This window comes from Lasioglossum baleicum, chromosome 7, assembly GCF_051020765.1.
Source record: "Lasioglossum baleicum chromosome 7, iyLasBale1, whole genome shotgun sequence".
Taxonomy (NCBI): Eukaryota; Metazoa; Arthropoda; class Insecta; order Hymenoptera; family Halictidae; genus Lasioglossum; species Lasioglossum baleicum.
Genome location: NC_134935.1, coordinates 331,303 through 347,077, shown reverse-complemented (window position 1 = coordinate 347,077; position 15,775 = coordinate 331,303). Strand labels below are relative to the sequence as shown.

Below are 15,775 nucleotides of genomic sequence, written 5' to 3'. Positions count from 1 at the left end.
GCTACACCAAAAGAAATGAATACGCATGCAATTTTTACTAAAAAACCAGATGAGACGATGTATTCTTATGGGCTTTCGACACTTCATCTATGGATAAGATGTTTTGAAAACATGCTGCACATAGCGTATAGGTTGCCATTTAAGACGTGGCAAGTAAGAAATGAAAGCCACAAAATTATTTTTGCAGAAACAAAAAAAAATATTCAAGACAAATTTAGAACCTTAACGGGTTTAATAATTGATAGGCCAAAAGTAGGTTTCGGAACGACTAATGATGGCAATACGGCTCGCAGGTTTTTTAAAAATCCATTATTAACTTCGACAATAACTGGACTTGACTGTGAACTAATAAAGAAATTAGGTATTATTCTGAGAGTTATATCATGCGGAGAAAATATAAATATTATTAAATTCCAAGAAATAATTGAAGAAGCTAGAGAATTATATTTAAAACATTATAATTGGTATGTGATGCCGGTAACTACGCATAAATTATTTTTCCATGCAGTCGAAATTATTAAAAATACAAATGTTCCTATTGGAAAATTATCCGAAGAAGCTCTAGAGGCTCAACATAAAAATATAAAATACTTTCGGGAACATAATACCCGCAAGACATCAAGAGAAAATTCAAATAAAGACCTATTAAATCGTCTTCTACTGGAGTCGGATCCAATTATTGCCCATTATAAAAAAAAACATACGAAAAAAGAAAAAAAGGATTTCGCAGATATAAGAGACTATTTATTATTAAATGAAACATCCTACTTATCAGATTCCAACCCAGACACTTGTTCTGATGATAGTGAAGCTGAAGTAGTATAGTATGTACACATATTATTTAATAATATATTTAATATCTATGTTAATTGATTAATTAAATAATTTATTCATTTTATTTATCATATTTCTAGGTAAAATAAAGGAATTCTCTTAAGGATTCCTAAGTTTTAATTCCTCCTTGTGAAGATTTAAATAAGTAATGTATACAGTATTGTACTTTTTTTTTTTAATTTTCGTTAAAATTGTAAACTACTTTTTATGCAGTACAAAAACATGAGAAACAAGGTTATCGCAATTAAAAAAAAATTAAAATTATATATATAATTAAAAAAAAAATTTTTTTTATATACCAATCGATTCGTCTTTGCATTTTATTTCAAAAAGTATTAAGGTACTTTACTCGAAAATTGCATAGTTTAAGAGTTATGACTTTTTTCCCGAATTCCCATATACTCGACACACTGTGCGACATCGCGGCGTGCCACCGACACTCGGCTGCCGGCGCGCCGGGCTGCACGCGTCTAGCTCGCGCTCTGATTGGTCCGTGTTTTTCGTTAATAACTCGTTAACGAAGCCGCGGCCGACATTTTCTCAAAGGAAAATGTCGCTTGAAATGATCTCAGGAACCTCCCATTTTCGGCTCCGGACCTAATTTTGAGACACCCTGTATATTGATAGGGATGCAATAACAATTAACTAGGTGAAAGCCGATGGAGGAAGTATTGACCTTTTGGCAGGCAGCGATGACTGCATATAGGAAAATGCATTTTATTATTCAAATCTGAAGGTTTTTTTTACTCTATTTAAATATGTATTATAATCTACTTAAACCTATTTAAAAAATAATACAGATTATTTACATGTTCAAAAAATTATATTTGTTGAAACAATTTAATTTACCTAGACAATTCTGTTTATAAAAGGATACGAAAACTTTTATCTGAGCAAAAATATACTTTGTTTAGACAATTTTTCTTGCAAGATTCTGTTAAAAAATGATGTTGACTAATAAAAAAATATTTGTTTTAAACTTGATTTGTTTCAAAACGATTGTTGCAAAATTTAACATATTTAAAAACTGTACTTGCTTAAATAGATTGTATAGTTAGAAAAATTAAATTTATGAAATATTTGATTATCTAATACATTTAAATAAAAAACATATTTGATTGAATTGTAAATGATTAATTAAACTTACATTAGCGGATCTTGATCATTTCCATCGTTGACTCAGCTTCTCCCGACTCGCGTTTCAGCCACTCGGTCCACCGAAATGCGAGCTCGGAGAAGCGTGGAAAAATTGGCGACGATGGTTTGTATCTAATTCAAAGATCGGGGGGATTGCCCGGCCGTGTTTATTGCACCACTTGGCCAAGGCGCCCGAGGCACCGATGATAGGCAAAAATATTGAATTAGATACTTTTTCCAAGATATCTTCACGAGTAAAAGCAGTAAGCAGTGACCGAATTCTATCGAGTTTAGACTTTTTTTAATCGGAAGAACGCCACGAACTGGCTCGTGGCACTTTTGTGAGGGCATCACGGAAAGATCAACAAGTTCAGGATTCACTTGTCAGGGGTTTCATGCCGACCTACGTGGCTGGCCGGGGATCTCCCGGCCGTGTTTATTGCACCACTCGGCCTAGGCGACCGAGGCACCGATGATGGGCAAAAATATTGAATTAGATACTTTTTCCAAGATATCTTCACGACTCGTGAAGCCAGGTAGCTCGGCATGAAACCCCTGACAAGTGAATCCTGAACTTGTTTATTTTTCCGTGATGCCCTCACGAAAGTGCCACGAGACAGTTCGTGGCGTTCTTCCGATTACGAAGTCTAAACTCGATAGAATTCGGTCACTGCTTACTGCTTTTACTCGTGAAGATATCTTGGAAAAAGTATCTAATTCAATATTTTTGGCCATCATCGGTGCCTCGGGCGCCTAGGCCAAGTGGTGCAATAAACACGGCCGAGCAATCCCCGGCCCTCGGGCCTCGGAACGTGTTCATTCAAGCCTCGACCTGGTCAAAAGGATTTTGAAGGATCCGAAAGGATCTTTGAATTAGATACAGAAACTAGTTACAAATGTATCCGTAGCTTCGGATCCTTCTGCTTCGGATACAAGAGTATCTAATTAAACGTCGGATACAAGTTACTTTTGTATCTATATCTTCGAGAGGAACTAATTACAAATTTTGTATCTATTATTCGTGATCCGAAATTTGTATCTAATTACATATTTTGCCCAATTCTGTTTAGAAGGCATATCTTAGATTTTCATTATAGGCACAGATAAAAAAGTTAAAAATCGTAACCTGTTAAATCGTAACCATTTATCTTCAAAATTCTAAGCAATAGTAATTTTTAAAAAAAATTCTTATACATTATCTATTAAAGTGACTTTTCTAACATCTTAAAAAAATCCATTTTTCGTAAATCCATTCCAATATGTCCACCATGGAGATAGAAGAAAGGTCAAAGAGTCACTGCACACGGTGTGCGAGTTGATGGGAAAACTCCAAGATGAATTGCTGCAGCTCTCAACTGACCGTGGAGGTCTGCAAAGTATATGTATAACACATCATTGCTATTGAGGCATAGAAAGATGTCCGAGTCATTCTTCGTGGCACCGACAGTAAAGTAATAAAGAACCATTCTTGACACTAGTGCGCTGGTAAAGAACGACTTCATTCCATTCAAACCGATGCACAGTGGGCCCAAACGCCAATCTAGCTGATAAAGTCGTATTTTCAATCATATACTATTACTTACTTTTTTATTTGTTTCCATTCTTAAATCCCTGTAAATGTTTAAATTATATTCTGTTTTGCTCTGAAGACTTTTTATATAGGGTAATATTTACGCAAAAGTCTATAGTCGCTGCGGCCTTTAAGAGTCCCCCAGAACGGTCAGTGCTTTTGCTACTGGTAAACGTTAATATTAAATGCGAATATTTTGCCTTTCATGGGTTTTGTAGAAGAAAGTACGTACTTTCATTCTGTAATTTCAGAATTTGCAAAAGTTAATGAATTTTCCAAATACCCGTGTTCAAAGGTAGACAATTTTTTACTTCATGCATTTCAGTTTTTCGAATGTAAGTAACCAAATTTACGCGTATTCGTCGAATTTCCTGTTTGATTTCGTAATATAGACTCTGTTTTTTAATTCTTGTCAAAATCAGCTGCCAGAATTTGCCAGAAATTGTTTAATGTAACTTTGAAGTTTGGAACAGTTTGCGATCACTCATAAAGAGGGTTTAAGATTTTTGTGGTTCATAGTACTGACTGAGAGGAGTAAAAAATGTTTAATCAATGTAGGTCATAAAATTAATACTTCTAGTGTAAAACGGAATTTTATGTTTTCTTGTGACAGCACATAAACGAATAGGATGGCTGTATAAGATTTAAAAGACTGATACCTTATAGTACTTACTTAATTGTATTTGATATAAAGAATGTTTTGTGAAAGATTTTTTTTAATATTCTGAAAATTGACAGGATTAGAGTAAAAATTGCACGAGTAAATATGACAAGCATTGATAACTGTGTGTCCACGCGGCGATAGATGAACACTCAGTAATCGATGAAAACTCTGAACAGGAGTCTGGTTATTATAAATGTTTTTAGAATCCAAGACTTTCGGTTTTCTGTGCAAGTCAAGTAACTGGTAATTACCTGTTTATCATAAAATAAGGACCGCGACCGGGCGCGACCGCGGGGCCTCGGCTGCGGCCGGGAAGTCTCAATCATGGTTGGGAGGAATAGTCCTCGGTCGTAAGGTTTTTCCCGTAACAAACACGAATTGTTGGAAAAAATGGCTATATTTCCCTGTCCAGAGATCGTCAGTATCTCTCCTATAGTGTAGGTGTGTATTCAGTGCATGGATGTGTGTACAAAACTAATCAAGTGTGTATGTTTGTAAATATATATGAGGTTTTTATTTTAGTGTCCGTTTCAGTTCATTTTGTGACTAAAAACGCTAGTAACTTTAATTTCCGCAGAAATGCTCCTTCTCTCTAAAATTACATTAATGTAAATGACTATAAAAAGTTTAAAAAATTTTTTTGTGGTCCAAATTACCATTTTAAAGATTGAAGTATCCCGGTTACAACGACTCCATACAAGTTGCAATAAGAAGCTGCGTTTGATCACTATGATTTTTTATCAGCTAGATTGGCATTTGGGCCCACTGTGCGATGAGGGTTTCGGGGTTTTTACCTCTTCATTAAAAAGGTATCGATGGCCAAAAGTGGTTACTAATATTGTTCTCGAGGTATAAATAGGGTCATTTAGTCGTATACAGTCTGCTGGTAAAAATACCAACTCGAGACCAGCGGTATAGACAACGGCTCATAATAGCGGTCCGCTCGACTCGTCTCTACCTGAAACGGGGGGTACGTATTTTATTTATCGATATAAGTCCCCAACACGGGTCTGCCGAGGGTCATTTATACGCCAGGGATACTATTCTTTGAGTTTTTCCGAACGCCGAGAAGTGTAAACATATTTTTATGGAACTTTCACCAACATATCGTGGCATTTTTCTTGAGATTTACATAATGGTAGCACTTTGAATATTGAATATCCATTTTCTTGGCTTATTTCATGTTTAGCGAGCTAAAAAAATAAGACATTTTTTTTCTATAACTCTGATTCAGAGACGATATCGGCACATCCACTGAAGGTGTACGTCTTTGAAGTCAATCGGTCGACTAGACTCTAGTCACTAGAGTGTGAGATATCATGTCAGACATGTAAAAAAACTTTGTTTCGAGAAAAACGCGTGTTTAAAGTTTCTCATACCCGTTATATGAGAATGGCATACTTACGACTAGTCTGCTAACCCAGGTCCATACAATGGTCCTTCCTCGTGTTCAAAAAGTCCTGTTTACTTTCAGAAAATGCAAAAAATAAAAAATCAATTTTTTTAGTGGTGTAGAGTAGAATACCCACTGTAGCTAACTGTAGCTAAAAATATGAAAAAATCGGAGATAGTGTTGATGACAATACCTCATTATTAAATTAATAATATTCAAGATGGTCGCATTTACGCCTCGATATGAAATCTGTATTTCTTCGAATTCTTCCGGGTTTTTTATTCTTTACAACTAGAGTTTGCAACTACAAGATTGGGAAAAATTAAAATACACCCCTATCATTATAATTAATGTTATATTTAATTTATATTAATTAGAGATTTGTATATTAGATCTATATCTTAGTTACATATTTTATATAAAACGATATAAACTGTTCGTTCTGATCAAGGCCAAAGATGATGTAGGTTATTGTCCGGACTAAGTGTCGAGACGGATTCTTGTCCAGACTAAGTGTCGAGACGGATTCTTGTCCGGACTAAGTGTCGAGACGGAGTCTTGTCCGGACTAAGTGTCGAGACGGGAGCTGATCCAGGCCACAGACTTAAGATTTGTACAGACGTCTCATGCTATTGTTCTATCACGCCGGATTTGCTGGGGCCAAAGCGGCCCCAATACCACTTCGGTGTCGCGCCCAATGTTACCGATAGCAACGTATTAGCACCGACGAGATATAAGGATAGACCTATCATCTTATGGGACTTCGTGTCCACGCTATGAATTACCGACTGTGCAAAAAAACCAGAGGTTTTCGTATGCCCTCTACAATTTAGAGTGGTGAGTTTAGAAATTACGTAGAATTTCAGATATCGATTGCGTAGTTGCCAAAACACATTTGAAAATATTCGTCGCATAGTTGCCAATTTACTGTTACTGCCGTGTAATGCACAGCGCGTATTTTTGCTATTTTCCACGTTACAGCATCGACGAATATATATATATATATATAAATACAGTCCAATTCTGAAAAAGTAAACGAAACGAGTCGAGTCAGTCAATACAATTCGTCTGTGCTACCACTAATTGTAAGAAAGCTGTCAGCAGCCCCGTCGAGATCCTGCCTGGGGCTCCAAAACCGAGTTGGTAATACAGGAAATGACAAGAAAAAGAGGCCATGTGGCCTCAGCAAAGATGGCCACCAAAATACATTGGGTGATAGGTCTATCCTTATATCTCGTCGGTGGTGATAGGTCTATCCTTATATCTCGTCGGTGGTATTAGCAAGTACCGGATATTCTGTATACCCAATTTCTACTACGGATACTTAATATGATTTGAAGATTACAAATGTATATGGCGCGTGTATTTGAATGGTAAAAATTATGTAGTAGGATAATTATGAAGTACTACATACAAGTAATGTAAAGTAATAGATTCATGAGCATTAATATCTTTGCGTACATTTATATGATTGTTAAGAATGTGATCCCGTTTCTGTTAATTACAAAATTACAATAAAATTTGATATATGCAATAATATCTGATAATTCTACGCAATTATTCAATATAGTTATGCAAGTTTGTTTCTTGCATTGTTAATTTTTTTAACAAACTTCCACAAGTTTATGGTGTTTACTTTGATTATTTCTGCATACGTTCACATGTATAAATTTTATTTGATTTACAACATTTTTAAACATTATATATTTAGCCGGTTTCGATTTTTTTAGAAATGACATGCCTTCGAAATTTGCGATTTTTATATCCGGCCCGATTGAGCTACATTTTTTTTGTTGTATTCGGAAAGGATTGAGCTATAATAAAATAATTTTTTTAGCCTCGATAATTATAATCAACTTTACAATGTCGAAAAATTTAAATACTTTCTTTTTTTACGTTTTTTAGATGAGGGGCCAGAGTGATTTAAATTTTGAAAAAAATATGGTAAAAATATATTCCTTGAAGTTTCCCCTTCAAAAAGAGCACGTGGAAACGATGGCGATTCGAAAATTGGTGTTACAATGAGCTGGGAAAGTACGCGGTGTACCCCCGTTTCAGGTAGAGGCGAGTCGAGCGCACCGCTATTATGGTCCGTTGTCTATACCGCAGGCCTCGAGAAAATACCAGCAGACTGTTTACGACTAAATGATCCTATTTATACCTCGAGAACAATATTAGTGACCACTCTTGGCCAACGACACCTTTTTAAGTAAAAATTAAAAACCCTGAAACTCGCATCGGTTTGAATATAAGTCGAAAAAAGGAATAACTAAACCTAAAATTGCATGCATCCGTTCAGAAAGGAAAGCGCGTCATTTTTAATATACAAATATCAGCCTACACATGCCGTGCATGATTGATTACACTTTTCTTAATACTTCCGTATCGGAAAATAATACCTTTTGTATTCAAATTTAAATTAATTATTTTAGGATGACGGGTAGTTCAGTGTGTAACAAATATGTTTCGCGTGGTTAACAGACAACGAATATAAATGTTTATTTATCAAAACAATAACACATAACAATAACGAAATAAAACGAAATGTAACAATAACAACAATAACGAGAAAACTAGATTATAACGTTAACGACTATCACGTACTACAAAGTACAAAGATATAACGTCACGTAGCGCGGACAACTCTAGAGCGATGCGTTCTCAACGAGTGCCACAAGCTTTCTGGTCTACTGGTAAAAATCCTTTTTGGTGGGAGGATTAGCAACGTGGGAAAAACCGTTAAAATAAGGGGAGGAATTCTCCGTTCCTCAAGAGTAAGGAGAAAGTTTTCTTCCCCAAAACAATTCAAAAATCGTCGTTGCCAAGGACATTGCAACGGTTGGGTCAGGGTTCTGGCAATCGTCACTTTTACGACCGAACCCTCAACGCAACCGTCCAACGTGCACACTTGAGAAGGATGGAATTTCCGCGTCCGGAAAGTCCCTCTTTCCAACGCACCATGTCCACTACAACACCCCCTTACCAGTGAAAACGCCAGTCAGAACGAAAAGAAAAAAAAATATACTAACTAACTGGTAATATTTACCAAAGCGAGAGCGTGGTGCTATACACTAGCTCGCGCGTAGTCATAAGCACAAACTCCGCTTACCTACATACAAAACACACACACACTTAACCCTACGACAAAAATGAGATACATCTAGGACACTAAAATTACTATACAGAGCCTTAACATATGAGAGTTAATACTACTATGTACAACCTTAACACTGCTACTATCCTAATGCTACTATATACAAGATCTTAAAACAACTAGACGTATCGCTATTACCGCGGAAGAAAGAAGAAAAAAATTATATATATATATATATACGTACGAATACAAATATACACACACAAATACAAATATACACACACAAATACAAATATACACACACAGCTACCAACTCGGGTCAACGAAGACCAGCCTGAAAACGATCGGGGAATCGAACTCTTCTACCTGATCGTCGTAAACTGCGTCCGTCCCTGTTGCTGTTTGGTGCAGTCGTGTCGGTCGAACTATGTGTTGTCGCTGTATTGTCAGTCCATGTGCAAATAATAGTTTGCGGGGGAGTTTCGTCAATGTCATCGTTCAGAATGAAAGCCGGTTTCAACCTATCTATCGAGACTCTGACTTCCTTGCCTTTGACGTCGATGACGAACGTTTTATCTCCTCGTTTAATAACCTGAAATGGTCCATCATACGGCGGCTGTAACGGACTTTTAACCGCGTCGTGCCGTAGAAATACATAAGGGGACGTAGAAAGCTCCTTAAACACGAATGTCTTACGTGTACCGTGGCGCGTGGCCGGTGATGGCTTTATATTCCGGAAATGTTGTCTGAGCCGTCTCACAAAATCCGATTGCGAATCTTCCCGACCCGTGGCAAAAAATTCCCCCGGAAGACGAATACCCGTACCGAAAACCAATTCTGCCGAAGATGTTTTCAAGTCCTCTTTATGAGCTGTACGAATACCGAGTAGGACAATTGGTAACATATCAACCCAATTATCCGTCTCGTGGCATTTAATCGCTGCTTTCATTTGTCGGTGTAATCTCTCGACCATCCCATTGGCTTGAGGATGATAAGAGGTCGTACGGAGATGAGACGCACCGATCATACGCGATAATTCATAAAATAACCGTGACTCGAATTGACGTCCTTGATCAGTAGTTATTCTCAAAGGAACGCCAAAACGACTAATCCATGTGTTTATGAATGCTTTCGCGACCGTTTCCGCATCGATCTCCACGATAGGTATAGCCTCCGGCCAGCGTGAGAACCGATCGATACACGTAAGACAATATCTGAATCCTTGAGACATTGGTATTGGTCCTACTATATCTATATGAACATGTTCAAATCTGCCGGAAGGATTGTCAAAGTTGCCGACGGGGGCTGCGACATGTCGAGTGACCTTCGATCGCTGGCATGAAATGCAATGCCGTGCCCAGTCTCGGCAATCTTTATTTATTGAAGGCCATATAAAACGTTCCGTAATTAATTTTTGTGTTGCCCGAACCCCAGGATGAGAGAGTCCGTGCAACGAATTAAAAACTGCACGTCGTAATGGCGTCGGAACAAAGGGTCTCACGGTTTCGTTCGTCGAGTCGCAGTATAAACTAACGTTGAAACCGGGGAAAAACGTCTTCTTCAAAGAAAGAGCAGAAGAGTTCGATTCCAAAATCCCTCTCAATTCCGGGTCATCTTCCTGTGCTTGTGCCAGTGTGGTATGGTCGGGAGCTACGGCTACTACCTCGACACGCGACAATGCATCGGCTACTGTGTTTTCCGAACCCTTAACATGCCTAATATCAGTCGTAAATTGACTAATATAGTCCAAATGACGAAACTGACGAGGCGAACATTTATCAAGTTTTTGCTTGAAAGCAAAAGTTAAGGGTTTGTGGTCGGTGAAAACTATAAAATTCCGACCTTCTACCAAATGTCGAAAACGTTTAATTGCCATGTAAATAGCCAGTAGCTCGCGATCATACGCACTGTATTTACACTGCGCGACAGAGAGTGCTTTCGTGAAAAACGCCAAAGGTTGCCAATCCTCATCTATGTACTGTTGCTGCGCTGCTCCGACAGCATAATCAGACGCATCGACCACGATACTAATCGGTGCGTTGGGTGCAGGATGTGCAAGCATAGTAGCGTTCGCGAGGCTATCCTTGACTTTAACAAAAGCCTCCTCCGCCGCTTCCGTCCAATGTACCGGCGAATTTCCCTTCTTCGACCCTTTTAATAGGTCGTGCAATGGCTTCATGAGGCTAGCCGCGTCAGCAATGAAACGACGATAAAAATTTACCATCCCCAGAAACCTGCGTAAAACCTTAATAGTGTCGGGTCTGGGAAATTCCCTAATCGCGTCTACTTTCTCAGGTAGAGGTTTTACCCCCTCGCTATTGACGCTATACCCGAGGAACTCAATCTCACTTACACCAAAAACGCATTTTGCCGGATTGATAACGACTCCGTGTTGGTTCAAACGTTCGAATAAAATCCGTAGATGTTCCCGGTGTTCCGATTCGTTCTTGGACGCGATGAAGAAATCGTCAATGTACGCGTACACGAAATCTAACCCCCGGGTGATCTGATCCACGAAGCGCTGGCACGTCTGCGCAGCGTTCCTAAGACCGAACGGCGTAAATAAAAATTCGTATAAACCAAACGGTGTCGTTATCGCCGTCTTTTCAATATCCGCAGGCGCAACGGGAATCTGGTTGTACGCCCGAACCAGGTCCATTTTCGAAAATACCCGTTTACCATGTAAGAATTGCGCAAAATCCTCAATATGAGGCGGCGTATACCTGTCAGGAACAGTACGAGCATTAAGCGGGCGGTAGTCCCCGGACGGTCGAGTTTTGCCGTCCTTCTTGGGCACCAGGTGCAGCGGTGAGGCCCATGCGCTTTTAGAGGGACGGATTATACCCTGCCGCAACATCAGGTCAATCTCCGCCTTAGCCACCTTCAACCGATCCGGAGCGAGCCGCCGTGGCTTACTGAATACGGGTGGTCCTGGAGTCGTCTGAATGTGGTGCACCACGTTATGTTTCACGGCCTCCCGCCGAAATACCGTCGGTCGAGTCAAATCCGGAAACTCCGCTAAAAGTCTATGGTACACCGTATCACTCCCTATTGTTTTTACCGTCGGAAGACTTTTACTCGCCGCACAACCACTCACGAACAACTTCGTCGTCGCGTCGACTAAACGTTTATTGCGCGCATCAACGAGTAGATTGTAATGCGACAACAGGTCCATCCCGATTATCGGTCCATCCACATCGGCCACAATAAATTTCCATAAGAAACTGCGTCGTAACGATAGGTCCAAGTGCACGGTCTTCGTGCCATACGTGGCGATACGTGTGCCGTTTGCCGCGAAAAGTTCCGTATTATCCATCGGCAACTGGTCACTGATACGCGGTCGCGGAAATACGCACACATCCGCCCCCGTGTCCACGAGAAACTTTGTTTTCGTCTTTTTGTCCGTCACGAAAATGCGGCCAGAATAAGGACCGTCGAGAACTGCCGCGTTTACGATCGACGGTTTACCTCGTTTCCCGATTTCCACTTGCAAAATTCTTTGCATTTCGCAGCCTTTTCACCCCACACGCGATGGTACCAACACAAACGATCTGTCGTTGGTGACCGTCTTCCGAAATGTTCCTCTCCGTCACTACGGTTCGAACTGCGTGATGACGACCGCGAATTAGGTCGCGACCCCCGTCGGCGTCCGCGAGACTCGCGTAAAACTGCGTTCAGTTGTAGACGCATTTGACGGATCTCTTCACGAAGTGAACTGTTGTCCGCAGATCCGCTCGCCTGTCCACAGCTGACCTCCGCGATTTTTCTTTTACTGCCCGGAATGTCGTGGACCCGATCAGCGATCTCTGCCAACTTGGTCCCCACCTTAATTGACGTGGCCGCCAGAATTAGTTGCGTCTCCACCGGAAGACGATTCCGCCAAATCTCCACCAGGAATTCTTCGTTGACAGAGGGTCCGGCTAACCGACGCAAATGACGCATAAATTGCGTTGGCGTACGATCGCCAATTTCTTCCGTCTCCAACAGCTTCCGAATTCGCGTCGTATCAGAATCCGAGAGACGTCTCACCAGCTCCGCCTTAAGGGTCTCGTACCGGTTCACCTGGGGCGGATTGAGAATAATCTCCTCCACCTCTTCAATGCTGCGGGTGTCAAGTCGAGCCACAACCAAATCGTACCGAGCCTGGTCACCCGTGATTTTTCCGACGGCGAATTGTGATTCCACGTGTTTAAACCATAAGGCTGGTTTCTGCGGCCAAAATGGAGGTACCTTCAAGGTAGTAGTGGTGATATTTGTTCCTTCCATCTCGTTCCCGTCTTTTGCACCGTCTTTTGAACTCATTGTCACTCACGTACTCACACTGATACCACGTCGCCTATTTTCCCAACGATCACGTCGGGGTCACCAGTTTTAGGATGACGGGTAGTTCAGTGTGTAACAAATATGTTTCGCGTGGTTAACAGACAACGAATATAAATGTTTATTTATCAAAACAATAACACATAACAATAACGAAATAAAACGAAATGTAACAATAACAACAATAACGAGAAAACTAGATTATAACGTTAACGACTATCACGTACTACAAAGTACAAAGATATAACGTCACGTAGCGCGGACAACTCTAGAGCGATGCGTTCTCAACGAGTGCCACAAGCTTTCTGGTCTACTGGTAAAAATCCTTTTTGGTGGGAGGATTAGCAACGTGGGAAAAACCGTTAAAATAAGGGGAGGAATTCTCCGTTCCTCAAGAGTAAGGAGAAAGTTTTCTTCCCCAAAACAATTCAAAAATCGTCGTTGCCAAGGACATTGCAACGGTTGGGTCAGGGTTCTGGCAATCGTCACTTTTACGACCGAACCCTCAACGCAACCGTCCAACGTGCACACTTGAGAAGGATGGAATTTCCGCGTCCGGAAAGTCCCTCTTTCCAACGCACCATGTCCACTACAATTAGTTTGATACGTTAACATTTGTTACCAATATATATGAACAAAACATAATTTTTAAAACTATACTTTTGTTCTGTAGATTACTGAAGTGAACGTCGTACATATATAATTAGGTTTACGTGAATGCATTAAACAATCTACGAATTAAAAATATCAAAACATTACAAAATTTTATATTTACATAAACAATTAAAAACATTTTTTAACAAGTCAACGAATATTTAGATAATCGTTTAATAAAATTATTAACGATTGAAAATTCTATACTTTAAAATAAGGAGCAATATGACTCTGAATTTCGACAGCTCCGGAAAGCAGACAAGAAACCGCTGAAACGCTTTCGATGCGGGCAGGCGGGCATCGACGGTTACTGTACGAATATAATCCGGCAACATTGCACTTTTAAAGCTGACAACGCTGTAAAATCTAGCGTCCTGAGCCAAACACCTTTCGCGTTGTAACGTCATGTAGTTCACTAGCTGACCGTTCCATTTCGATAGAGTCCGCTGTAGTGCTAGGGCATTTTCTACAGGGTCGGTAATTCAGGATCCCGGCGCGACTGAACAATAGCATGCACAGTCTGTACAAATCTTAAGTCTGTGTCCAGGCCTTAGACCATATATACCTATAGACCCGGCGCAGATAATCTTGCCCTCGGAAAAGATGAAGACGGTGTGACGTCACGTTCTCGAAAGATGTATAAGCTATGCTCATCGACAGTGCCTACGCTTGGCTTATATGGGGGGTGAGGGGGATCAGCGGGTGCGCCATGTACATGTACATACCCAGTACGCGGGAAGAATGGACAGGATAATTTCAAAGAATTTGACATTGTATCATGAAATTATCTATTATAAACTGTATTTGAGATACAGACGTATATTCTGTATGTTTTATTAAGATATAAAGTAATAATAGTACTATATATATTAACTATTTTAGGAATCGCGCGATATTTGATTCTGAAGACATATTATGCAGGTTACAAAATGGTTTTTTACATATAAATTGATCACATTTACAACATTTTAAGGTAGTACTGCTAGTTTTACACAATTTACATTTACCTCGTTTGTGATTAGTTATTGCTAGACTACGGATCTTTATGCATTTACAAAAAAATTGAGTAAATAGATGAAATTCAAATTCGTTGAAAAATTGAAAATGTCAATACATGATTTCTGCTCTATTACAATCATTCAGGGAAGAAATAACATTCAATTTAATTTCTATTTCTTGCCATCGATGTATTGCTACACAAAATTTACACGGAGCAAGTGTATGATGGCGTAGTGTCGGCGTCGGTCTGCCGTTTCAGCCATTTTGAAATTATCTTACGACTGCTTAAAACTTATCTTGTGACGTCACACCGTCCTTTATCTTTTCCGAGCTGTACTCTCGGTTTTCCTATACACATACTATACCTATGCCGGGTCTATAGGTACCCAGCTAACCAGGCGTGCCTTGGGCAAGCCGTGCCTAGGGCACAGATCGGCAAATCATTGTCCAATCTACGCTCGGAGGTGCTCAAGTCCTGATTGGCTTAATTTTGGACGACCTCCTGTGCGCGCATATGCCGAGCTAGTGTCGACCGTAGGACCAGGGTTTGGACATGGGCATGAGGTCGGCATCAGGTCGGCACGAATCGGCCGAATGTGCCTTTGTGGCAGCACTGTCGCACTGATGAATATCGTTTTACAGGGCAGCACCGTCAGCGAGCGTAGGTCGCACTAATGTGGCAGATGGCGGCGAAGTAAATCTCTATCGTACCAAATACACGCATTCATTCTCGACAATTCGAAATACCCATACAAATTTTATTTAGTTCTCCTATTTGTTATTTTTTCTAGACTAAGGATCTTTATGCGAAATAAAAATTGTCTGCATCGATTACAAAAGACACAAGCTAAAAATTACATTGCCGTACAAATCTCTTTACAGTTCAATTTCAACTAATTTACATTTAAATTTATTGAATACACTTATTTTAATGTAAAATATTAAGAATTTTAAATTTTTATTACTACATATCGCAGGGAGTTGGTGGGTGAAGGGATTCTAAATGAACGAAACAGGAAATAATTAATAAATAGTATATTTTGTAATTTATTTTGATTAGTTTTCTTTATTACTCAACTTAGATTCTTACATATTAGGGATTCGCTGTAC

At 39.7% G+C, this 15,775-nt stretch overlaps 1 long non-coding RNA gene across 1 annotated transcript in view; it reads right to left on the bottom strand.

Annotated features, from left to right (window-relative positions):
• The window catches only part of LOC143210458 (uncharacterized), a 325,244-nt gene that overhangs the window by 144,405 nt on the left and 165,064 nt on the right, over window positions 1-15,775 (bottom strand). The window lies entirely within an intron of this gene.